General features: G+C 42.6%; 1 protein-coding gene, 1 long non-coding RNA gene and 1 pseudogene across 18 annotated transcripts in view; 2 read left to right on the top strand and 1 right to left on the bottom strand.

Moving 5' to 3' along the window:
* Nucleotides 1–7892, top strand: part of LOC110258392 (uncharacterized) — a 35280-nt gene extending 27388 nt beyond the window's left edge. For both annotated transcript variants that reach the window (XR_014817645.1, XR_014817646.1), the window contains one exon: nucleotides 5957–7892. This is a non-coding gene — a long non-coding RNA (uncharacterized LOC110258392). The remainder of the gene's footprint in view (nucleotides 1–5956) is intronic.
* LOC110258393 (USP6 N-terminal-like protein) overlaps nucleotides 1–25162 on the bottom strand; it is a 56641-nt gene that overhangs the window by 17668 nt on the left and 13811 nt on the right. For 2 of the 15 annotated variants that reach the window (XM_084979632.1, XM_084979635.1), the window contains exons 1-2: nucleotides 1680–4866; nucleotides 674–822 (exon numbers count right to left, since the gene is read on the bottom strand). The gene's annotated coding sequence lies outside the window, so the exon portion shown is untranslated. Of the gene's footprint in view, nucleotides 1–673; nucleotides 7862–9780; nucleotides 10171–10519; nucleotides 10703–14743; nucleotides 15022–19690; nucleotides 19830–25162 lie in introns of those variants that run through there. The other 13 variants (XR_014817612.1, XR_014817611.1, XM_084979630.1 and 10 more) reach the window with 12 other exon arrangements.
* Nucleotides 14905–15896, top strand: LOC146399414 (isopentenyl-diphosphate Delta-isomerase 1 pseudogene; annotated as a pseudogene). The gene has a single exon (XR_014817621.1). The product of XR_014817621.1 is annotated as an isopentenyl-diphosphate Delta-isomerase 1 pseudogene (transcript).

The following is a 25162-nucleotide window of genomic DNA, read 5'->3' as shown; positions in this document are numbered from 1 at the left end:
TGGACTTAAATCAGGCCAGAGACTTTCCACCCAGGCCTTACACAGCTCCCTGAGGTACCCAGGGTCCAAGCATCAAACCTGGGGCTCACTACACCACTGAAGCAACCTCATCCAGATTGCAGTACCACCTGCTCTAGGCTGGCATAGATGCCCTATTTCCCCTCCTCCTGGTCCTCCACCTCTCCTTCTTCCTCTTCCATGCATCACTTCCATCCATCCGTCTTGTCCTGCTTAGTTCTCCCCCTCCTCCATCTACTTCTCCTCCTCCTCCATCTTTCTGCTCTACTTCCTTCATCCTTACTCTTCCTGCTCTCACTCCTGTCTTTTTAACTCCTCCTAATTCACCTCCTCTCTTGAGCCTCCTGTATCCACCCTTCTACTTTCATCTCTTCTTGGCTAGATCTCCCTTCCTCCACCTCCTCCTTCTCTTCCTGCATCGTCTCTCCTCCTTCCTTCTCCCTCTCTTCCTTTACTGGGCCAGGGTTCTGAGCTCTCACCTCAGGCTCTCTGGCAGCAGCCCACACCCCACAGAGCCCTGAGTGAGCTACACACTCAGTGATTGGTGCTGGAGGTTCCTGTCACCTCAGGCCCAGACCTGAGTAGTCCAGGCACCAACCAGTGACCTCTCTGTCCTTGAGGTGTTGATAGGGTCAAGGGTGCAGCTCATGCTCACCTTTCTGATCCTCACTGTTGGATATGGGCCTCTCCTCTCAAAATGATAATAAGTCACCCAGGAAGGTGTGGGAATCAGGTGTGTCAGAGCAGGGCGGGCAGGCGAGCGAGCATCAGAGCAGGTCAGCAACCACAAGGGCCTCCAACTGCCTGGGCACAGGAAGCAGAGTGGGTGCCAGGCAACAGACAGAACTCTGGGGTCACTGCTATTCCACCCACAGTGGAGCCCACCCATTGGCCAGGAGCAGCCCTGAACCGTTGGCCTGAAATTTGACTTTCCTTTGGGGGAGGGTCGTCTCTCCACGCAGGGGAGGGTGGCCGGGATGCAGTGGAACTGGGCACTTGGACCCTCACAACCAGCTGTCCCTGAACCCTGATCTTCCTTCACTCCTCCTCTCCTACTGCTTGTTAGTAGTGTCAGGAGGGTACTGATGTGAAGAGTAAGCTCTTGTGGTTAGTCTTGAATCAGGCCAGTGATTTCCCACACAGGCCTCAATCAGTACCTTGAGGTTCCCCAGGTCTGAGCATCAAACCAAGGGATCACTCAAGTAAAATATCTACAGGGACCCCAACATGACTCTCAAGGAACTGGCTTGGGTTGGTCTTGGCCTCCTGTCCTCCTGCTCCCCCTTTCTGTGCTGGTCCTCTTCCTGCTCATCCTTCTTGCCCTGTTCCTTCACTGTTCATCTTTCCTCCTTCACCCCTGCACCATCTCCTCCTGCCCCCATCCTCCCACCTCCATTTATTCTCATCTTCATTTTCCTCTCACCCCCCCCCTTCCCCATTCCAGAAATCTAAGCTCTGACCTTGGCCTCCTTCATGAGCCTGGGCACTGTGGCTGCAGCTGGCACCCCTCAGCTCCCTGAGGGGCTGCATCCCCCTGTCTCACCTTCTGTGCTCCAGTGTTGGTGTCAGCTCAGCCACAGCTCATGGGGAAGGGGGTCACCTGCCAAGTGGCCTCTGTGCCCAAGGTGCCCATTAGGGATGAGGGTGCCTCTCTTGCTCACCTTTCTGAGCTCTCGCTGTTGGAGGTGCGCCTCTCCTCTAAAAACAATGACAAGGTGGATGAGGGGGACAGTGGGTCAGAACAGGATAGACAGGCAATCTCCAGAGAAGGTCAGAGACCACAAGGGCTCCCAACTGCCTTCGGACACGAAGCAGAGTGGGTGCCAGGCAGCATCGGAACTATGATGTCACTGCCATTCCATCCATGAGGGCCCATCTCATTGGTCAGCATCAGCCCTGAGCCCCTTACCTGGAAGCTCTTGCCTTCGGGGGAGGGTCCTGTGACCAAACTGATCTCCCCCAGGAGGCCTGGCCTTGTCCCACTGTCCCTTGGCCCATCTCCCCAGGTGTACAGCACCCCTTGGCGGGGGGTGGTATCACAGTCGTGCTCTGTTCCTGCCCCCAGGACACTGCAGAGCTTTTGCACTTATACCAACACTAGGGACTATCATTACCTTGGGGCCCATGTCAGTGGCTGTGTAACATGTGTATTATGGATCTATCATGATTTTATTAAAGGTCCTTATTTTGGAGCTCTCAGGTCTTTCCATTTGGCAAATACCCAGGAGTCCAGGGGGAGCCCCAGGCCCTTGCTGCTCCCCCATGTGGAGGTCCTGTTAGTCACCTCTGCCTGTGGTTATAAATAAGGGTATTTGTGGTGCTCCACTGACCCCAGCTTCACTCTCTCAGACCTCCTGACCCTCAGACCTTTCCTCCCAGCTCTGACCTTAAAAGCTGTTGAGCTAAGTGCCTGCTGTCAGGGCTTTTGCGCTCCATCTGCATGTTTCTTAGTAGTGAGGTCAATAGGCATATTTTCTCTCTCCTCCCTTTGTATTGTGATCTATATGTCACATCATTTTCTAGCTGTTTGCCATTACAAAGTTTATCTGTAGAAATTCCTCACTCAATAAGGACTTTAGAAGTGCAAATGTCTTTTCAGTTTCAAATTTTCTTTTACTTCATTGAGGGGCCCCCATGCACATACTTGACTTCTGTGTGTTTTGAACCTGTCCCTTTTTATAAGTAGCCTCTAGGATTTTGTCTGACTTAGCAAGACTTTTCCTATGTATGTCAGCCTTGTATTAGGTTTATCTTCTTAGCTGCCAGGGCCTCCCCTCTTGAACATTTTTTTCCAGTTTTTCTAGCTATTGTTGCGTAGTTACTCTGCAGGTGAACTTTTAAAGCTGCCCAAGCAGGCCTCAAAAGAGCTGGCATGACATTTTCCCTGGGGTCATCTGTGTCATCCACTTAGGGAGAAGCAGGTCCATGGAGGCAGTGGACATTGATGGGTGGTGGGCTTGAGAATTTCCTGTCTGGGCCTGGGGTGGGGTCTGCAGGCTGCATAGTCACCTTCCTACAGTGAGGGGTGGGTTTGTGGGGGCCTCTGTAGCTTCACTGACACCAAGAGCCTCCTAAAGTATAGCAACCTGGGAGTTCCCATTGTGGCTCATTGGAAATGAATCTGTCTTGTATCCATGAGGATGTGAATTTGATCCCTAATTCTGCTCAGTGAGTTAAGGATCCAGCATTCCTAGAAGTTTTTGTGTGGGTTTCAGGCTTGGCTCTGGCTGTGACATAGACTTGGAGCTGCAGCTGTGATTCAGTCCGTAGCCTGGGAACTTCCTCATGCCACACCCGAGGCCCTAAAAAAAAATAAGTTAAAAAAAAAAGTGATTAAGGCCACTGGTGGACCCAGGCCAGTCCATAGGGCTGGTGGCCTGGATTACAGCAAAGTCACCTGGTACAGGTGTCCCCTTTAGCCCTGCCTCTGACAGTGGCACATGTATGCTTTCTGCATGTGACCATGCAAATGTGCTGTGTGGGTGGGCATCTGGCTCCTCCTCTGGGCCCAGCTGACCCACCCTGCACACAAGAAACTCATCACTTTCACCCACAGCATGGGGTGGAGCAGGCATGGCTGCTGCCCATTCTCCCTCCCTCACCTAGGTATGTGCTGAGGGTACAGAGGGGTATGGACACTGGTCCAGCACTGGTCCAGTACTGTCCAGCAGGCCAGGAATCCACAGCCCTTCCCATCACCTACCCTCCTGGCTGCCGGGGCTTGGATATGGTGACCACATGAGGGAAGTTCAGTCCCGCATGAGTCAGCAGGAGTGGTTGCCCAGCTCCCAAGGCTTGAGTGGCTGGGGATCCTGGAGCATCAACTCACTGCCTCTTCCCCTAAGGGTGTCAGATGGGGTCCCCCACTGTCAAGGAAATAGAGGAGAACTGAGGTTGACCATGGCCATGGGTTGATCCTGCTCAGCCAGTCCTCCTGCTTTGGGCTCTTGCCCTTTAACTTGTATCCTGCCCCCAGAGCAGCAGCCACAAAGGCCTGGATACCCTACCAATCACACCCACCATCGCCACCTTCCTTGGGATAATGTCTCAGGGAGCCCTGCTCCCACTCCCCTGCTCCAGTTTTCTCTTCACTCAGCACCCATGAACCACTTTAAAATATTCTACTGATTTCCACTGTTTCTAAGTTCACATGGGCTGGGTGCCCTCTGTTCTAGTTCTCTGTGCCCTGCACAGCTCCTGGTCACAGAGCACAGGCCCCAGAATGAAATCAGTTTAACACATGTGGCAGAAAGCATCAGTTCTAGAGATGCTCCTGGTTAACAACACTGTCCTGTGCATGCAAGTCAAAAGGATAGATTTCATGATTATATCACAGAAAAAAAAAGAAAAATGAGGTGCAAACGATGTGAAGTAAGACATTAAAAATAAAGCCCAGTACGGCAGTCACTACAATAATTGTAAAACAGCCTCACTTACTCTTTGAAAGTAGTGATTTTAAGCAAAAAAAAAAAAAAGTTCTATCTAAATGCAGGTAAGGCTGGCATTTTTTTGGGGGGGGGTTCAGGATTCTGTGTTGTCAGTGCAGGGGCTTGGGTTGCTACTGTGGCATAGGTTTGACTCCTGGCCCAGAAATTTATGCATGCTGCAGACATGGCCCAACAAACAAAAGCAAAACCGAACACATTTCAGAAACACATGTGTAGGTATTTCCCACTGTAGCTCAGCAGGTTAAGACCCTGAATAATATCCATGAGGAAGCAGGTTTGATCCCTGACCCTGCTCAGTGGGTTAAGATTCCTGCATTGCCACAAGCTATGGCATATGTTGCAGATGTGGTTCAGATCTGGCATTGGCGTGGCTGTGCCATAAGCTGGCAGCTGTAGCTCCAATTGTACTCTTAGCCTGGGAACTTCAATATGATGCAGGTGTGGCCTTAAAAAGACAAAAAACAAAAACATACAAAACAAAACACATGCATAGCCAAAAATATACAAGTTTAGTGGGGAGTGGCCCTCTTGGGTATTTCAGACCCAGAACACAGTGACTTCTCTGTGGTGCCCTCGATACTTCCTTGTTGATGGATTAAAAACCCACAGATTTGGAAACAAAGATGCATTTCTCAATGGATCACAGGTCTGAGCAGGATTCACAATGGGAATTAGGGATACTTAGAGTGACTACACCAACAGGCATGTGGGATGCAGCTCAAGTGGATTTCAGGAGAAGAGTGGATTCAGTGTGGTTGAACCAGGTGACAAGGGACACTGCAGGTCCATGAGTGGGTCATGAACTCATGGGGCTGGATGCAAAATAGGCTGAGTCAGTGGCAGGAGAAGAGTTTTGAAGAGGGCCCAGGAGCTGGTCCTTCCAAAAAGCCTGCAGTCCATGAGCATGCAGATGAGCACACAACTTGGGGGCCTGGTGGTGGGTGAAAATTCCCCATGAGCCATGGTGGAGGCAGGGAACCACCTTCTCACCTGAGGCTCGAGAGTTTTGCCCAGGGGTCCAGTGGATGTGGCCTCGCTGCTAGTTTTCACTGAGCTCGCTGAATGCAGTGGGAGCCTTGTTGTTGGCAGAAATCCATTTGCGGTCTTGGCCAGATGGATGTGCACCAAGCGATGCCCACCAGGCCACCAGATGCCATGAAATTCTGGAGAGAGTGAGGGGAGTCCGGGGGCCGCTTCAGGACACGTGATTTTTCAGTGACAAGCAGGTCCCCGAAGCCTGTGGGGCCAGGCAACCAGAGTGCCTGGCCCCCTTCCACCCTGCCCGGTCCCTGCAGAGGCACTAGGCTCTCCATCCCTCTGCATGTTCTGACCTGCCAATGACCAGCACTGGGAGGCTGGCCAAAGCTCCACTCTTCTGACTGTTCCCAGACTGGCCCAGGCTGGAAAGTCCTGAGGGGATGCTACAAAGATACATCCAGTTCACTGCCATGTGTGATCATCATCCACTTCTGATTTTCTGATCCCTACAGAGTTGAAAGTGCCAATGAAAATCAAAGGAACTGCACTACTTGCCCCTACCAGGTACTGGATGACACCTGCTGTGGTCCCAGGAGGTGTCCTAAACCTGATGCCTCAGGAGTGCTGAGACCCAGCTGAGGTGGGTGAGTAGTGGGAACTCGATCTGTATCCAGAGCTCTGTTATAGCTGGTCAGTGTAAGTCCCACCACAGGTCACACTGCAAAGGGACAGAGTCACAAAAGAGGACCTCCTCTGCCACCACATCTTCTGTCCATGTCTCTCTCTGTCCATCTGTCTCTGTATCTCTCTCTAGCTTGAACTCCACCAGCTCTTGGACTGAGTCCAGGCCCCTCACTTGCTGGCCGCCAAGGCTGTGTAATCTGGTCCTGTAGTGCCCATACAGTGGCACCATCTCTTCCCATCTGGGGAGCCAGCCACACCATGATCACTGCAGAAAAGGACCAGCCCTGTGTTGCAGGTGACACGATGCCACATCTGTGTTCTCTTTGGATGGAAGTTTGGCAGGTCCCAACTCTGGCCCCAACCTTTCCCTGGAGTGGACATGACCCAGCAAGTCTGCTCCCCCTGCACAGCAGCCCCAAGAACCCCAGCTGCTTCCAAAAGCAAGAAAAACAGACAAACTGGGAGAGAAGAATCAAACTCCCCATTTGAAGAGGACATGGCTGACTAGACAATCTCAGGGCAGGTGCATGTGTCTTTTTCAAGGAAAGTTTTGTCTGGATGTATGCCCAAGTGGGATTGCTGGGTCATATGGTAGTTCTATGTATAGATTTCTAAGGTACATCCATCCTGTTCTCCATAGTGGTTGTTCAGGCTTACATTCCCACCAACAGTGCAGGAGGGTTCCCTTTTCTCCACACCCCCTCCAGCATTTGGTATTTGTGGACTTCTTAATGATGGCCATTCTGACTGGTGTGAGGTAGTATCTTATAGTAGCTTTGATTTGCATTTCTATAATAATCAGTGATGTGCATTTTTTCCTGTGCTTATTGGCCATTTGTACATCTTCCTTGGAAAATGTCTATTCAGATATTTTGCCCATTTTTAAATTGGGCTGTTGGATTTTTTGCTGTTGAATTTTATAAGTTGCTTGTATATTCTAGGGATTAAGCTCTTGTCAGTTGTATCATGTGAAACTATTTCTCTCCCATTCTGTAAATTGTCTGTTTTCTTTTTGGTTTCCTTTGCTGTATAAAAGCTTGCCCTTTTGATTAGGTCCCGTTGGTTTATTTTTGCTTTTATTTCTGTTGCTTTGGGAGACTCTGACCTGAGAAAACATTTGTAAGTTTGATATCAGAGAATGTTTTGCCTATGTTCTCTTCCCAGAGTTTGATGGTGTCTTAAATATAAGTCTTTAATCCATTTTGAGTTTATTTTCATGCATGGTGTGAGGGTATGTTCTAGTTTCATTGATTTGCATGTAGCTGCCCAGGTTTCCCAGCAATGCTTGCTGAAAAGATGGTCTTCTTCCCATTTTATGTTCTTGCTTCCCTTGTCAAAGATTAATTGACCATAGGCGTGTGGGTTTATTTCTGGGTTCTCTATTCTGTTCCATTGGTCTGTCTGTTTTGGTACCAGTACCACACTGTCTTGATGACTTTGGCTTTGTAATGTTGCCTGAAGTCTGGGAGAGTTATGCCTCCTGCTTGGCTTCTGTTCCTCAGGATTGCTTTGGCAATTCTGGGGCTTTTGTGGTTCCATATAAATTTTTGGATTGTTTGTTCTAGTTCTGTGAAATGAAACATGTCATGGGTAATTTGATAGGGATTGCATTGAATCTGTAGATTGCTTTGGGTAGAATGGCCATTTTTACAATATTTGTTTTTCCACCCCGGAGCATGGATTATCTTCATTGATTTTTAACTTCCCACTGGTGGACACAGAATTATGATGACCTGAGGAATAAAAGAGGTGGTTGGATTGTAAGCCTGCATTCTAGACTGTCTCAATTAATTTTACTTTATTTGCTTTTAGAGCATATCTGCCGCATATGGAAGTTCCCAGGTTAGGGGTCAAATGGGAGCTGAAGCTGCCGGCCTATACCTCAGCCACAGCAATGCCAGCTCTGAGCCATATCTGCAACCTACATCAGAGCTCACAGCAGTGCCAGATCCTTAACCCACTGAGTGAGTCCAGGGATCAATCCCATATCCTCATGGATACTAGTCAGGTTTGTAAACCTCTGAGCCACAACAGGAACTCTTAGACCTCTTTCAACCAAGTCTTCAGGCAAACAGTTGCCCCAGTGTCCCATCATGGAGGCAGTCCTCTGAGCACACAAACTCCTGGTGCTCCAGGGCTGACTGCATGACCATGTCCTCAAACAACAGAACAGATGGGAAAGAGTGACTCATAGTCCAAAGACTTGTGTTTATAAAACCAGCCCCTACAGCAGAGACCCAGCAACCAAGCCAGCAGTTCTGAGGCAGAAGTAGGCCAGGCTGAGCTGTAAGCTCAAGACGAGTTTTCTATTTAGAGCCTCCTTGACAAAAGCAACATCTACAAATGTGGGCCTTTAGGAAACTGAGAGCTTGGAGGTCCTGCATGGCTGCAAAAGAGCTGCCTCCTGGATGCCCTCAATTCCAAGGCCCAGGAGCACAGCCAGCCTCCTGCAGCATGTGCCCTCATGGAAAAGCCCCACCTGGATTCAAATCTACCTATGGCTATGGGGAAGCTGCAGATACCAGGGCTTGCCAGGGGAATACCAGTGCCTGGGGATAAAAGTACATTTTTTCAAGGGTGCACTAGTGCTTGCAAAGAGTTTCTTCCAGGCCAACTTCCAGAGCTCCCGTGTGGTGCAGGTGGCCATCCTCACACCCTGTCCCCAGTGGGTCCTGCGCTGCCTCTCGTGAACCCTCAGCCACATCAGGCCTGTGTGTTGCTCCTGCCACCCTGCACCCAGTACACTGTGACACTCTAAGTGTCACTCCTTTACATTTATTAAGCACCTACTATGTTCTCAGTGCCATGCTGGGTGCCTAACACTCTCTAAATGAACCAGCCCTTCCAAACCCACTAATAGTGGAAACAGATTTTACTCTAAAAGAGCCTGTTCCTCTTAAAGTCCTTCAGGGTCTTTGGGCAGGGGGAAGGCCCTCCTTGCTGGAGCAGTGCCCACCTGGCAGGCAGGAAGGCTACCACACCAGAAGGCTGACTGAGGTGCTGGCATAGCTCTCAGTGCCCATACACCTGTGAAGAGTACTCAAGAGTCAGGGAAGTGTGCCCCGCTGTGCTCTCCTGAAATCAGGCACCTGAGCAGCACTTCCACTGGCCAGGGCTTATCTTTTCCCTCACTTCACCTGACAAGTGCTCTCCCCAATACTTGAGTGTGCAGAGATGCAGTCTTTCAGGTGGTTTTATTTTATCTTAAAATATATTTATTTATTTAGGGGTATATAAAAGTTCCTTGTACAGAGATTGAATTCAAGCCACAGCTGCCAAAATGCAGAACCATTTAACCCACTGTGCCAGGCAGGGAGAACCTGCACCTCTGCAGTGACATGCCCCAAGCCACTGCAGTAGGATTCTTAACCCACTGCACCCTACAGAAACTCCTTTCATGAGGTTTTCTGCTTTGGTTTTGCTTTCATTTATTTATGGCCACACCTGTGGCATATGGAAGTTACCAGGCTAGGGGGTCCAATCAGAGCAGCCAGCCTACGACACAACTTGTAAGTTGCAGTTTTTGGTCGATGACCCTTGCTGTTGCCAATCAGAAAGTTCTGGCAGTTACTCATGGAGTCCCACAGAATCAGGTTTGCCATTATCATTCTTACTTGGTTGCATAAGTTGAGCAAATGAAACAGCAAGGATATTTTTACTTTCCTAAGTGTTTAATCCAGTTTACATAATTTGTGTTAACAATTTAGAGGGAAAAAAGAAATAGAATAGCTTAATCCTGGAAATGTGATCACATTACAGTTACAATTTTAACAGAATAATTGCCAGTGAGCACCATATAATCATTTGTATTTAGATGCAACCAAACTACTTTTATTTAAATATTGACCATAGAATATGTAGAAAGAATCATAATCCAAAGGATACCCAGACGTTTCAACTGTGGGTGTACATCCACCAGCATTTGCTTACTGTTATGTTCACTATGAAGTTACTATTGAATCAGGAGAAGACCCACGAGGAGGCATTCTTGCCAATCCATTCATTCTTAGGAGCTGATTTGTAGGCAATTCCAATTGCATACCTGTGAGACAGTGAACAAAAGAAAAGAATAAACATTTATTAGTGATCTGAGTTGTGCTAGACACCATATATATAAGAAATAGAATACATGCTTCTTCCTTAAATAGTTAGATACTGACAACACTAGAGCTTTAAAAAAGTTAGCAATTAGAGTGTTGCAATTTTCAAGTCCTAGCTCAGTATATTTTCCAAGATTTTACTTTTAAAAGCTGGCAAATTTTTCTAGAAGTGGTTTCCATCACATACATACCTTTTAACCCTGACTTACTGGTATTATGTTTGTGCTATAGAACTGAATTGCCCAAGACACTGACAACAGGAGAGAGAAAAGAAAAGCGGGGTATACTTACCATGTGGAGGAACCCATGACCACCTCCCAATAGTGGCAGCCACTGCCAATGAATATATTTCCTGCTGTCCCATAGCACCCTGTGCCACTAAACCTCTCTGAGGCATGGCTGTTCTTCAGAGAGCTTTCATCTTTCTCCATCTGCAATCCATCATTGGAGATCTTCAACTTCTTGTGAGTCATTCTGGGATCCAGTTTAAAGGGTGGGCGTGAAGAAAGTAGAAACAAGATAAATGCATGAGGGGAGTTCCAGTTGTGGCTCAGCAGTAATGAACCTGACTAGTATCCATGAGGATGTGAGTTCAATCCCTGGCTTCACTCAGTGGGTTAAGGATGCAGCATTTCAGTGAGCCGTGGTGTAGGTCAAACACGCAGTTCAGATCTGGCATTGCTGTGGCTATTGGGTAGGCCGGCAGCTACAGTTCTGATTTGAGCCCTAGGCTGGGAAGTTCCATATGCTGCAGGTGTGGCCTAAAAAGACAAAAAAAAAAAAAAAAAAACGAAAGAAAGAGAAAGAAAAAGAGAAAGAAGAAGAAAGAAAAAGAGAGAAAGAAAAATTCTTTTTATTGAAGTATAGTTGATTTACAATGGTGTGATAATTTCTGTGGGAATGAAGTAAGAGTTGTAACTAAAGAAACAACCTCCTGGCTGAAGAAGCAGCTAAGTGCCTGTCAGCTGCCTCTGCTGTCCACATACCACCCTTCTTGTAATCTTGTAGCAACTATGTACCTTATGTCCTTGATAGCAGAGCTGCTTACCCAGCATTCCTTGTCAGTTTCACTTTTGTAACCCTGTTTACTCAGCTTCTTAGGAACACTGTCTGCTCAGGAAAGGGGGAGGGCCAGACTGCTTGGGCAGGAAAAACAAGACCTGGAAGTCTGTAAAGTCTGTATGGTATAAAAGCTACCCAGAACAAAGACCTGGGGCTCAGACTCTAGAGGCCACTTTTCTGAGCCAGCATCCTGTGCTGAAAAAGCCTGGCTATTCTGCATCTCCAAGTGCAGCTTGCCTCTTTCCGCTGCCCTGGTTTCTGCAACAGTAGCAAAAAGTGATTCATTATACAGGTACCCACATCCATTCTCTTTAGATTCTTTCCCCACATTATCACAGAATATTGAGTTGAATTCTCTGTGACATACAGCAGGTTCCCCACTGGCCAATCATTCCATATACAAGAGTGTGCATATGCCAATCCAAACACACCCAGTCCATCCCCCCCTCAACCTGCTCCCTTTGATAACCAGAAGTTTTTCAAAGTCTGTGAGTCTGTTTCTGTTTTGCAAATAAGTTCATTTGTATCCTTTTGTAAAGATTCCACATATAAGAAACCGCACTTATAGGCTAATTAAGGAAGAAATGATTTTCCTTGTATTATAGACAAATAGATTGCAATTCTGAGATATTCCACTTTCCATAAAATAGCTCCAATTTTCCATACATATGCACAGGGTGTTAAGTGACTATATAAACCAAATATGTAATGCCACAAACATACACACACAGGAAAATACTGAACATAGTATTATTAACAATGCCTTCTTTCCACAAAAGGAGAAAAAGGCATTTGAAAGATAAACACAGGTTAGGAAATTGTTTTCTGTCTGGGAATAAGACAAATCATACAGATGGTAATAGATGCTCTTAGTATGGAAACAGCAGGAAATGTCAAAAATTTTAAAGAACGCTCTGTCACTACTTCCTCAACACTCACAATTAAGCAAAATACAGAATAATCAGAATATTCAGAGAAGACAAGGTTTTCCACAATTCTTAAAGATTTATTGAGAGTAGAGATTTTATTATCTTTGATTTTTTTCTTTTGAGGATAAAGCAGTAGTTCCTACATAGATGTGCATCTCAGATGTCCACAGGTTGGATCAGGAACATCTTTTCTGTTCTCTTGAGACTGAAAGTAATCAGAACTACAGGTCCTCTCAGCAACTGTACCTGCTCTCACTGTGATAAAGTATACTTTCTTTTATGAATAACATTTTGAAAACATGTGTTCTCTAAAATATCTTGGGATGAAGGAAGGCACAACACAGAGAACACATGCAGTTGTCAGGAACTAAAGAAATGTGTTCCAATGACATGGACACTACTCAGACAGTGTTTGAATGTTCTAAAACAGCTGATGTTTCCATTCCTATAGAATGGTAACATTTATACATGCTTTATTGACCACATTGTTATGAAATTGATATAAATTAATGCATGACATCATACTACCAAAACTCTAGTAATCATTCACTTTAAAGTTTTTGAGTGATTATACAGACCCACAAACACAAACAGAGAGAGAGAGATGAGAATTAATTAACTTGTGTGCCTTCCTTTTGGCTTATCAGTATAAAACTTATATCCAGATTCCCAACTATCATTCACAAAACTCTAGTGATACTGGATTTAAAAATTTATAGTTGTGCCCACATGAAATCTAATACTAAATAAGAACAAGAAACAGAGAGACAGAAAGAAAAGGAAGAAAGGGGGGAAGGAAGGAAGGACGGAAGGAAAGAAGAAAGGAGTCTCCACATGTATTTAAGACAACAGCAACCTGGAATGACATTACAAACTTCATATATAGATATGAAATATGTATATATATGTATTTTCTACTTAGAACTAGGTTTTTTATGGAGGTGAAGTTCATGTTACGTAAAATAAGTTATTTTAAAGTGAATGCTTCAGTGACATTCCACTCATTCACAATGTTGTTCAATCACTACCTCTCTCTGGTTGCAAAACACTTTCATCACCCGAAAATAAAACTTCATACCCATTAAACAAGTCTTCTCCATCCCTTTCTCTCCCTGTTCCCTGGTAATCACCAATCCCACCTATTTCCATGGATTTCTCCATTCTGGATATTTCATATAAATGAAATTATATAGTAGGTTACCTTTTATGACTAATATTTCATTTAATGTTCACAGATATTGTATGAAATAAATAATAGTATCATTGGTTCCCATTTCATAGGTACACTTAAGAGATTATCTAGTCAGTAGCAGAACTGCTACTCGGTTGGGTTATCTGACTCCAGCATCTACACTCTGAGTCACTACATCACAGAGGAAAGAAAACCTACACATCTGTTAGGCCTCAGGAAACCTGTTTCCCCATCCGCACTTGAAGAACAGACTGTCTTATGAGCTTTAAACTTGATCCAGGAAAAAGAACCAGGAAAATTAATCTATAAAATAGAAGATAGACACTCTATAATTTGCATATGTGTCTCTCTGAAAAATAGAGCAATGTGATGTTGTGTTCAGACAAGCCCACCATTATGTTCTCTTTGATTTCATTTTATATACAGCAATTATACTAAAAATAATGGATATTAAATGCTAAAAATGTTTTAATGGAGGACAAAACTTTTGTAATTTTCATTAGTGCCAAGTTTAATTATGTAAAGAATGATTTACTACTCAAGCCTGATTGGAAATTGAAAACTTTTAAGAGGAATTACTAGTATGTCATTCTTAGAATACACCTTGCCTTTTTTTATCCTCTAGACCTATGCTTAGTAAACTCTACCATCTAGAAAAAGATATTCTTTAACACAATTTTCTAGATACAGGTCCCCACATTCTACCTCATTGTACAAGTCTTTTATCAAATTCCCATAGGTGAAGATCTTTCTATGTTTAGCAGTGACTAATAGAATGTCTTATATGCTGCACTTAAAAAAAAAGTTAGTTACCAGGGCTTCCCCTTGTGTCTTAGCGGGTTATGAATCTTGCTAGTATACACAAAGATGCAGGTTTGAACCCTGGCCTTGCTCAGGTTAAGTAAGAATCCAGCATTGCCAGAGCTGTGGTGTTGGTTACTGACATAGCTTGGATCATTTTGCTATGGCTGCGGTGTAGGTTGGCAGCTGCCACACCAATTGGACCCCTAAACTGGGAACTTCCATATGCTGCTGGTGCAGCACTTAAAAAAAAAAGTGTTAACTATTAGTTAAAAAAACTTAACATGATATTTCATACTATTCTTTATATTTTACACATTACTTTTTTTACATTTGTATTCTTTATTTTTTTATATCTTTACAGTTTTAGGTAGAAAGAGATAGTAGTCGTGACAATTATGGGACAGCCGGTGGCTGAGGTTCAGAGGCCAAGGTCTGGGGGCAGATGTGTGTCCTGGGCTTAGCATTGGGCGCTTGGCACGCTGAGGGGGCGGGCCCACTGCCTGTTGGTCAGGGAGTTCTTCACCTTACCTGTTTGAGGAAGAAACCCTAGGGCCTGAGCTTTGCATTGAGGAGGCTGTCCTGTGGGCCAGAAGGGGCAGGGCGCTCTGACCATGGGGGAAACATGGTAGCAGTCTTCTCCTGCAGTTTCTGGATCCAGGTCTCCAGGACTGTGTGCAAGTTTGCCCACAATGCCTGAGATAAACAGAGACCACCTGGATGCAAAGCAGGTGCAGCTGCTGATGGAGATGTGCATCCTCATGGACAAGAAAGATTGCAGGATCAGGGTGGAGATCAAGAACTGTCACCTGAAGGAGAACATTGAGAAAGGATAACTGCATCAGGGTTTTAGTGTCTTCCTATTACTCAACATTGAAAATGAACTTGTGCTACAATAGCGATCAGATTCTAAAATTATTTTTCCATACTGTTTCACTGATACTTGTTTTAGTCATCCATTAAGTATCCCAAAAGAGCATGAAAAAAATGACACAACTGAAGTTAGAAGAGCAGCACAGAGGCCTGAACTGGGAATTCCTGTGGAAGAGGTTCTTCCAGAAAAAAGTAATTACCTGACACAAATGCACTTTAAGGATGAATCTGATGATATCTGGGGAGAACATGAAATTGGTGAGGAAAGAATGTAACCTTGAATCCAGAGCCCATTGAGACTAAAGCTATCATTATGTATCAAAGGAAGAACTAAAGGAACTTCTGAAAAAGGCAGCCACTGGTGAAATTAAGATAACCCTGTGGCTTCAAATAATTGCAGAGACTTTTCTCTTTCAATGGTGGGATAAGTTAAGTCATTTTGGCTTCAAATAATTGCAGAGACTTTTCTCTTTCAATGGTGGGATAAGTTAAGTCATTTGAATCAGTTTATTGACCACAAGAAAATACAAAGAATGTAAACGTGGAGATGAATGACTGTAAAGTACTGAAGAATTCCTCTACTTGGTAAGCTTAAAATGAATTTTTAAAATGTGTTTCCCCATTGTACTCTCATTGGAAATACTGACATTTTACAACCAGAATTGGTATGGAAGAGAATTCTTCATTTTTTATTCTACTCCCCATATATGTGCACTGCTATTTGAAAAAAAAAAAATCTGAGAAATGATTATTAAAAAAGAATAAATAAACTTAATTTAACCTATCTAAATAAACAAATGGTCATGACAAATTTGGATAAGTGAGACTCTTCATTTTTGATATATTATAAACATTTTTAGAAGACTTGTAGTGCCTTTTACTATTTTCCTGGTACTTGGCATATCTTTAAATTTTTTCATAATCCAGAAAAATGAACAATGGAATATATTTTCTTTTCCACGTCAACACAGGTCAAATTAACTTTCTATATTAGAAGATAATATAGTTGAACATATTCAAAGGCATTAAATTGTATATATCCTGATTTCTGTCATTGTAAGTTAATTCTGTGGTTTAATCATTCTAGAAACATTGCTTTTGGTACACATTCATTACGTTGTCATTGAAACAGCCTTTGTAGATTAGCAAATCTGTATTCAGAATTCCTGAGGACAGACCAGAAATCTGTAAAACACAGCTTGGCTCATATAGGTCATACTCTGTGACAGATGCTATGCTTGGGCTGGAGAAAAACTGGAAGTGCCCATGTTTTGGCTGGAGAAATCTTTGTTGGGGGCCATCTATTGCACTGTAGGACTGCAGCATCACTGCATTCTATCCCCAAATACCACTGGCACCCCTCCCTACATGGCAGTGACAATGGATGCCAAGTGTGACCTGGAGAACAGTATCACCCACAGTTGAGAACCACTGTCCAACATTCAGGCTGTACTGTACAGGTGAAATTAACAACAAAAAGGGCGCTAATGTTCATGTTAAATAGATCTGGATTATAGAGTATGTTTATATTAACATTTAAGTTGCACCTTGACTGATGTACTTTTTATACCCTTGCCATACATTTCTCACATTTGAAATCTCAAAACAGCTTTATTATCCTTGAAAGCTACGTAATAACTAATGAAAATGATAAAAAATTTTCTTACAAAGCTAAATGTTTTATAAATTCAGTAGTAAAATCCATTTATTTTTAACCCTGAATGGTTCATTTCAGACAGGACTGTGTACCATATAATTAACTTTATTGAAATATAAACTCCCCAAAAAACACTAAATGGAAGGAAAACACTGAGGTTTTGAAGCAGTGGTCAGGCAACAGGGTCTGACATGTCATAAAGCTTCAGCCTCATCAGTTGGACTCCATTCCCAACTGATCCATGCCTTAACCATGAAGACTAATGTTGACCAAACTCATGTATTTGCAAGAAAAAGGTTTGGACCATAGATCCTCGATCTTGGTTAGGTCTGGGGAAAGGCTGATGTTTCCTCATTTATAAATGTTGAGGTGGGAACTTTGGGCACCATTCTGCCTACCACAGCCATCTAAGTTAAAATAGAGAACCTGGTCACTGGTAGAGGCTTCTGAGCAATGATGCAGGTCCTGACACTGTAGCCAGTTTTCAGTCCTATCCTGCAATATTTACATCCATGATGGAAGTAACAGCCCGGGCCTGGTTGACTCATGTGATGCCTTCAGTGGTGGACATATTCCTATAAGGCTAGTCTCCACATGTGAGCAAATGTCTATCCTTATTAGCCACATGTGGACATAGCTGGTACTCTGGAGTTGGTGATTCAACCATGCTCATTTTTCCAGGTCTTTCCAACATCATAGTCATACTTTGGCTTCAACACTAATGGGCAGAATTTTGTAAGTACTATGACATACAAATTATCTACCTATAACTCAAACTGATTTTATTTTTCAATGGAAGTATAGTTGATTTATAATGTCATGTCAATTCCTGATGTATAGTATAGTGATTAAGTTATACATACATACAAGTTACTTTTATATTCTTTTCCATTATGGTTTATCTGGGGATACTGAATAAGGTTTTTATACTATAGAATAAGATTTTGTTGATTATCCATCCTATACATAATAGTTTGCACCTGCTAATCCCAACTCTCAATCCATCCCTCTCTACCCTCCACCTCCTTGGCAACCACAAGTTTGTTCTCTATGTCTGTGCGTCTGTTTCTGTTTCATAGATAAGTAAAATTGTGTCATATTTTAGATGCCACTTGTAAATAATATATGGTATTTTCTTTCTCTTCCTGATGTATTTTACCTAGTATGATAATCTCTAGTTCCATCCATATTGCTGCAAATGCCATTATTTCATTCTTTTCTATGGTTGAGTCATTTTACTGGGAGGGAGGTACCTGAGCTGAAAAAAAATTGGGTCTGTCAGGAAGACCATCCAGTTCTTGGGGGCATGTCAATTAGCCTAGAATGCTTGGCCTCGACATTTTTATACTTCAAAACTATTCTGCTATGGAGCCAAGGAGGTATATGCATTCTGGCTGACACATCACGATGTATATAGGATCAACAGTCTCCTGCACTGGGAAAGTTCCTGACTGCACATCCTTTGACATCTTTTCCTGGAGGATTTTCTGATGGATTGGCCCCTGGTTGCTGGAGGGCTTCAAGTGTTGCAACAAATTCTTTTTCTATACATAGACAAACATATATGTGTACTGTTCTAAATATACATACCTGTGTCCCTGTGCAATGTCTCATTTTAGGCTTACAGTCATTTTTATCTGTAAGTGTATGGATCACTGACATAGTAAGCTATAAACCATGGAAAACACCACTGGATGAAAATGGAGGAATATGAATTAGGGGCTAACTTACCCAAAACAAATCCCTTCTGGTTGCTTTTTTGTAAACTGCTATGAAAAACATAGAGTTGAGAGGTTGAGAGGATAAATTATGGAGTTCCCATTGTGGCTCAGCACATTAAGAACCCAACATAGTCTCAGTAAGGATGTGGGTTTTACCCGTGGCCTTGCTCAGTGTTAAGGATCCAGTATTGCCACAAGCTTTGGTGTGTGTTGCAGATATGGCTCAGATCTACTGTTGCCATGGCTGTGGTGTAGGCTCTAGCTGCAGCTCTGATTTGACCCCTAGCCTGCGAATTTCCTTATGCTGCAAGTGCAGCCATAAAAAGAAAAAAAAAGAGATTAAATGACAATAGAGTGCTATCATGGATTAAATGTGGCTATAAAATCATTGACACTCTTCTTCTTGAATCCTGGTGGCTTTAGTGATTTGCTTCTCCATAGGAGACCACAGGAATAATTCTATGGAATTTCCAAGGCTATAACATGAGAAGCCAGCAGCATCAACCTTGGTCTTTTGGGTCATATGCTCATGAACTACTCTGAGGCCATCTTGTTGAAGAAAACACCTTAAAAGTTTACAGGGAAATGCTCTGAAAAGGAGATGCTCAGCCAAGCTCCATCCAATCTGAGCTATTCAAGTGCTCCTAAATGACATACTAGACATTAGAGAGCAGAGACTTCATCTCTATCCAGTTCTACCCACATGGCAGATTCCTGAGATAAATGAATGATTGTTGTTTTTACCTACTAAGTTTTGTAACAGAGTGACAAACAAAGTGACAAACTAAGTTTTGTAAGTTAGTTAGATAAATGAATGGTTGTTGTTTTTACCTACTAAGTTTTACCTACTAAGTTTTGTAACAGAGTGACAAACAATCAGAATAGATGCTGAAGTGGCAGCTAGGTCACATGTCCTGGCATTGTTTACAGCTCCAAGACTAGGCCCTTAGCCTTTGCTCATCCAGAGATGTGGTGATGTCCTTTTGTGTCAATGCCAGTATTCTGTCCTCTTGCATGGTCTCAATGATAAGTCTTATTTTTCACTCTCAATGTCAAGCTGTAGGAGGAGCTGGTGTCCTCCCAACTAAAGAATTATGAGTTTGCAGAAAAAAAGTTAGAACCCAGGGTTTAGCCAGGGCATATGGCTATTGGAACCCATTTTCCAATCTGCTAAAGGAGGAAGGATCATTGCTTCTCTAATACTATTAAAAAAGCGATATATCTTACTTCTCAATAACAAGGCTGACGCAGCAAGATTCACTTCAGAATGGGATGAGTGATAAGAACAGTACACCTGATACCTCTTCTGTCTCTCTGAGGTGGGAAGGTGCTTGAAGTTGGTGTCAGGTCATTTTCCTTCAGTTTGCTCAAGAACACAAGAAACAAAAACAATTTCTGTAGTGCATAAAATATTTTATCTCAGTAGGAAAAAGTATGTACTGTGGCAAAATCCTAGGGTTTTGTTGTTGTTTTTCTTTCTCGGCTGCAGCATTTGGAAGTTCCCTGGCTAGTCAGATCCGTAATCCACTGAGTGAGGCCAGGGATCAAACCTGCAACCTCAAGGACACTATGTTGTGTTGTTAACTCACTGAACCACAATGGGAATTCCAATTAGCTTTATTTTTATCTTATCTATGGTGTGAGAGAATGTCAAAAAACCTTATTACATTTCAGTCATAAGGAAGTAATACAATATACAAACTAAAAAAGTAAAACCTACATTCCCTCTGTAAAAATACCTACGTATTAACAAACATGTCTAATTCAGGTCAGCAATAATGTGCTGATTCTACATCTTGCTTGTCCTTACACTGAGCTCTGGAGGTCAGGGGCAAAGGAGTTTGATGGCACGAGTTTAAAAAAATACCAAATTTTCTAGTAACATCAGACAAATTTTTTTTTCATATTTAAAGGATTAAGTAAATATTTAATTCCCAAGGAGTATGTCAATGAGTAAATTTTGTTTTCTCAGAAGTAAACAAAAATATTTTCTTGAAACACACAAAATAATGTTTTCCACTTTAATAGCATAAGGCAAGAGAGTCAGAGAGAATATTGTTTGAGAATCCATACTTTCTTTTATTTGGCTGCAAACTCTTTTTTAAGTATGGTATACAGGACATGCTATAATTTATAACTGATACATTGCTATTTGTTCTAATTAAATATGCATGTGTTCTATTACATGGTTTTACAAATTTATTCCCCAATGTATAAAAATGCTCTAGGATTTGGAGTTCCTGCTGTGGTGCAAAGGGATCAGAGGCATCTCTGCAGAGCCAGGTCTCAAGTATGACACAGTGGGTGAAAGGATCCAGTGTTATGACAGTTGTGGTGTAGGTCCTAATAACTGTGGCTTGGATCTGATCCCTGACCCAGGAATTCCATATGCCATGTGGTGGCTGTAAAAGAAAAAAAAGTATTGAAAGATATTAAACTTCTAAAAAGAAGCCTATAAAATAAGTAAACTACAATGTATTTGCAAACTATAAAACTGTTACGACTTTATCTAGCTCAGAATTTCTAAAAGCAGCACTACTGATTTTTTTGCCAGTACTCTTGTTGGGAGAAGATGAAGAGAAAAGCTCCACCCTGTAAATTAGAAAAACATTTCGTTTCAATTTGCCACATCTTGGTATGCAAAATTCCTGGGCGGGAGATCAAATCCTCACCACAGTGAAATGCCAGATCTCTAACCTGTTGAGCCACTAGGGAACTCATATTCCTTACATTTTAGAGTGGTTGGCTGCCTCCCTGGTCTCTACTCACTGGATGCTAGTAGTACCATCCTATTTATGCTAATCAAAATGTATTCAGGAGTTCTCATTGTGGCTTAGCTGAAATGAAACCAACTGGGATCCAGGAGGTAATGGGTTCAATCCCTGGCCTTACTTAGTGGCTTAAGGATCTGGTGTTGCCATGAGCTGTGTTGTAGGTCACAGACATGGCTTAGATCCTGAGTTGCTGTGGCTGTGGTGTAGACCAGAAACCACAGCTCTGATTCAACACCAATAGCATGGGAAATTCCACATACTGCAGGTGTGGTCCTAAAGAGAAAATAAAAGTATTGCCAGAGGTCCCCTTGGAAGCAAATTTTCCATAATGCAAATGAAACCCATAAGAATGGGGTCACTGCCTGAACATACATCAGAATAATAATTTGGTAAGAACAACTCAGATATGATTTTATTTATTTCGTTCAGCATTATTTACCCAATTTCTAAAATTCACTTTGATAATGTAAACACAGAGTTAATGTAATTTTGACACATAAAATTTGTGTATATATATATGTAAATATATATACATATATTTTATAAAGTAGGACACAATTAAAAATAACTTAGAATAAAGTAGAATATTTGTAATGATCACATTTAATTAGATTTATTTAAGACTTAAATTTGATAGGTTCCTATAAGGAAATCGGTATGTTTTGTTATACAACCTTATGTCCCATTAACACGATGGATGATTAGAAAAAAATCTGCTCATCCTATGATAACTGTCAATGTTTTTCAACAGAAGAGTACACTGAAAGTAAAAGAACTATGCATAATAACCCATCCATTTCAGAAAACACTCAAAAATAATAAGTGAGTGGCATTGTACTCTGTACTCTGACAATGTTTTCATAGAGGGCAAATGTTTTCACATGATGAAGGGCATTGGATGCGTATTATGTTCCAGAGATTTTATTTATTATTATTATTTTTTAATTTTTTGTCTTTTCTAGGGCCACTCCCACGGCATATGGAAATTCCAAGGCTAGTGGTCCAATCGGAGCTGCAGCCACCGGCCCAAACCAGAGCCACTTGCAACGTGGGATCCGAGCCGTGTGTGCAACCTACACCACAGCTCATGGCAAGAATGCCAGATCCTCAACCCACTTAGCAAGGCCAGGGATCAAACCTGCAACCTCATGGTTCCCAAGTCGGATTTGTTAACCACTGCACCACAACGGGAACTCCTGTTCCAGAGATTTTTGCTCTCTGACAACATCTAAGAACATCTGGGATGCTTCCCTGATATTTTTAAAGTTTCTAATTTCTTCCAGGAAATCAAACACTATTATCTTAAAATCAAATAGTAATACAATAATGGTAAAATAGCAATCAATTATATGTAATTGCAATGTGACAGGAAAAAGCTTTATATCTCACCTAGGAGAATTACACATTTATATATATGTATACATTTTAGATCAAGTAATTCTCAAATTATGCATATACTAGTAGCTTTACATATACTTGTTTATTTACACTTCAAAATAATCCTTTCAATGTGCAATATTTTATGGTCTTCAATTACAGAATTATAATTCTGTAACAAATCCAGTTTTTTATAGTTTCAGAATTACTACAACATGCACAATATTATCTATTCATATGTATATGATCTATTCCTTCAAGCTTCTCAAGATGAAATGAAAAAGAATGAAGTCTCAAGGATTAACCACAGAAGAGTTCCCTAGTGGCTCAGTAGGTTAAGGATCCAGTGTTGCCACTTCTATGGCTCAGGTCACTGCTGTGAAACAGGTTTGATTACTAACCCCAGAATTTTGCATGCCCTGGGAGTGGTCAAATTCAATAAATGAATAAAAGCAACCACAGAAAATGCCTCATGATTGAAGCATCAAAATTTATCCCAGAGAAAGAAGAGTTTATACTTCAATTATTTTGCATTGCTAATTTACAGAATACAAAGTTCAATTGTTCACTGCTTCCTGAAGATAAAGCCTCAAAGATTATGTCAATAACATTTGTGTAAATAATTCCTAATTTGTACTCTCCTAAACTTGTTTGGTTTTCACATATATCCACTGCGAGTGCAAAAGTAGAGGATCTATTATGGTACTCAATCTAGACCAAAGAGAAGCAATGTGTTGCAACTTCACTCTGCTCTAATGTTGGAGACCACTGAACTGCAGAACTCTCAGAAAGCAAACTTGGTACATGCAAAAGCATGATAAATCAAGGAATGCTTGTGATGGCAAAAGGCAGATAAGCATGTCTGCTGACACAGTGTTCTAAAATGCAGGGTCTCCTGTCAAAATAAAATGAGGGGCTTATATGTTAACTATATTGTTCTTTAGGCAGCTGTACTATATCCTAGATGTATACACCTGTGACTTTTATTGCTATTAGCCTCCCTAAATCTCACTAAGAGATAGCTTTGATACTCCCTGTGCCTACTCTTGCTCACTAATCTAAACACATCACTTTCCCTAATAAGTCTTTTGGGCTAAAGCCTAGGGGCTTTTATTCAGCAGAACAGAGTGCCTCCTGGTTCCCCACTTTTAAAATGTAAGAGTCTCGCGTGCTTTGCACGCCTCTTTCAGGATCTCCCATTGACCTGCAGCGCAGGATGAAGCGCTCTAATATTAAACAGTTTATTTATTTATGTGTCTTCTAGCTGATTTTCTGAGAGCTGGTGAAACTGTCACCATCCATTAGGGGTAGTGTCAAACTTCCCTGGTGGCATATGCTCTGTAAGTGTAGAATCTACACTTATTTTCCCAAATACAGAAAGCTGGATTTACTCATCCATCCATCCATCTATTCCATCCATCCATCAATGCATATAATAATTTTATCAATTACACACATACATAATGAGGATGTGCTAAATACCAGTGCTACATAGAGGTTGGAAAAACTCAATCAAGGATCATATTCCCAACTGACAAGGAGTTTCTAATATGGTTGTGTTGACAGATAAGTCAACGGGTATCCTAAATCAAAACAATCAAGAAATATAATGAATTGAGAATGATGAAGGTGGTGGAGGAGTAAGACATCTCACTCAACTTGTCCCACAAACACATCAAAAAAACACATCTACATGTAGAATGATTCACACAGAACACCTACTGAACACTGGCAGAAGAAATTAAACCTCCTCAAAGGGTAATAAACCCTCCACATAACAGTACAACAAAAGCAAATAAGAGAGAGAGAGAGAAGGAAGCAAGATGGGACTAGAACTCTGAGAGGGAGCTGTGAAAGAGAAAAGGAACCCACATCTTGGGAAGCCACCTAACCAACAGGGAGATGAACTGAGAATGAGGGACCTCAAAGTCACAGAGAAAAGTGCAGCAGCTGGACTGAGGAGGGAAAAGCAGAGTGAGAACCTCAAAGATCATCTGCATACCACCCCAGAAACCACAGCCTGAGAAACTCTGGTGGGGACTGTGTGCTGAGACTCAGGCTCCAGAGGTCACTTCTGGTGAGAGGACTATGGATGGCTGTGTGGAGACAGCCTGAGGGGCTGGGGAGCAATGTGTCATGATCTAGGGAGCAGAACACCAGAGCTGAGGGAATCCAGGAGGAGGTCTGGGCCCACAGGAAAGCAAAGTGCCACTGTTGGGGGAGGGCAAGAGGAGGAGAAGTGGACTGCCATAGGACTCATCTCTGCACACATGCAGGCTCTTGGAGGGCTGGCCGCCTCTGGCTCAGGCTCCACCTGCAGCTCCAGTCCACCTATTGACTGCTTTGTGCTCTTCCAGAATTCTGAAGAACAGGAAAAAAACTAATGTAGCCTCTCATAGTATTAGATTAGCTTCTAGGAAAACAAGGGATGAGGTAGGAGAGAGAACCAATCATAGTCATTTATATTCCAAGTATGGATCATTATCAGGATCCAAAATGTTCAGAAGATACGTCATAAAGTGATGACCTACAATATCATAATTGGTAT

Source organism: Sus scrofa, chromosome 10, assembly GCF_054392235.1.
Source record: "Sus scrofa isolate SSC_HxYL_T2T_F1_AM1 chromosome 10, Sscrofa_HxYL_maternal_Yorkshire_Landrace_v2.0, whole genome shotgun sequence".
NCBI lineage: Eukaryota > Metazoa > Chordata > Mammalia > Artiodactyla > Suidae > Sus > Sus scrofa.
This window is presented reverse-complemented; position numbering and strand designations above follow the sequence as displayed.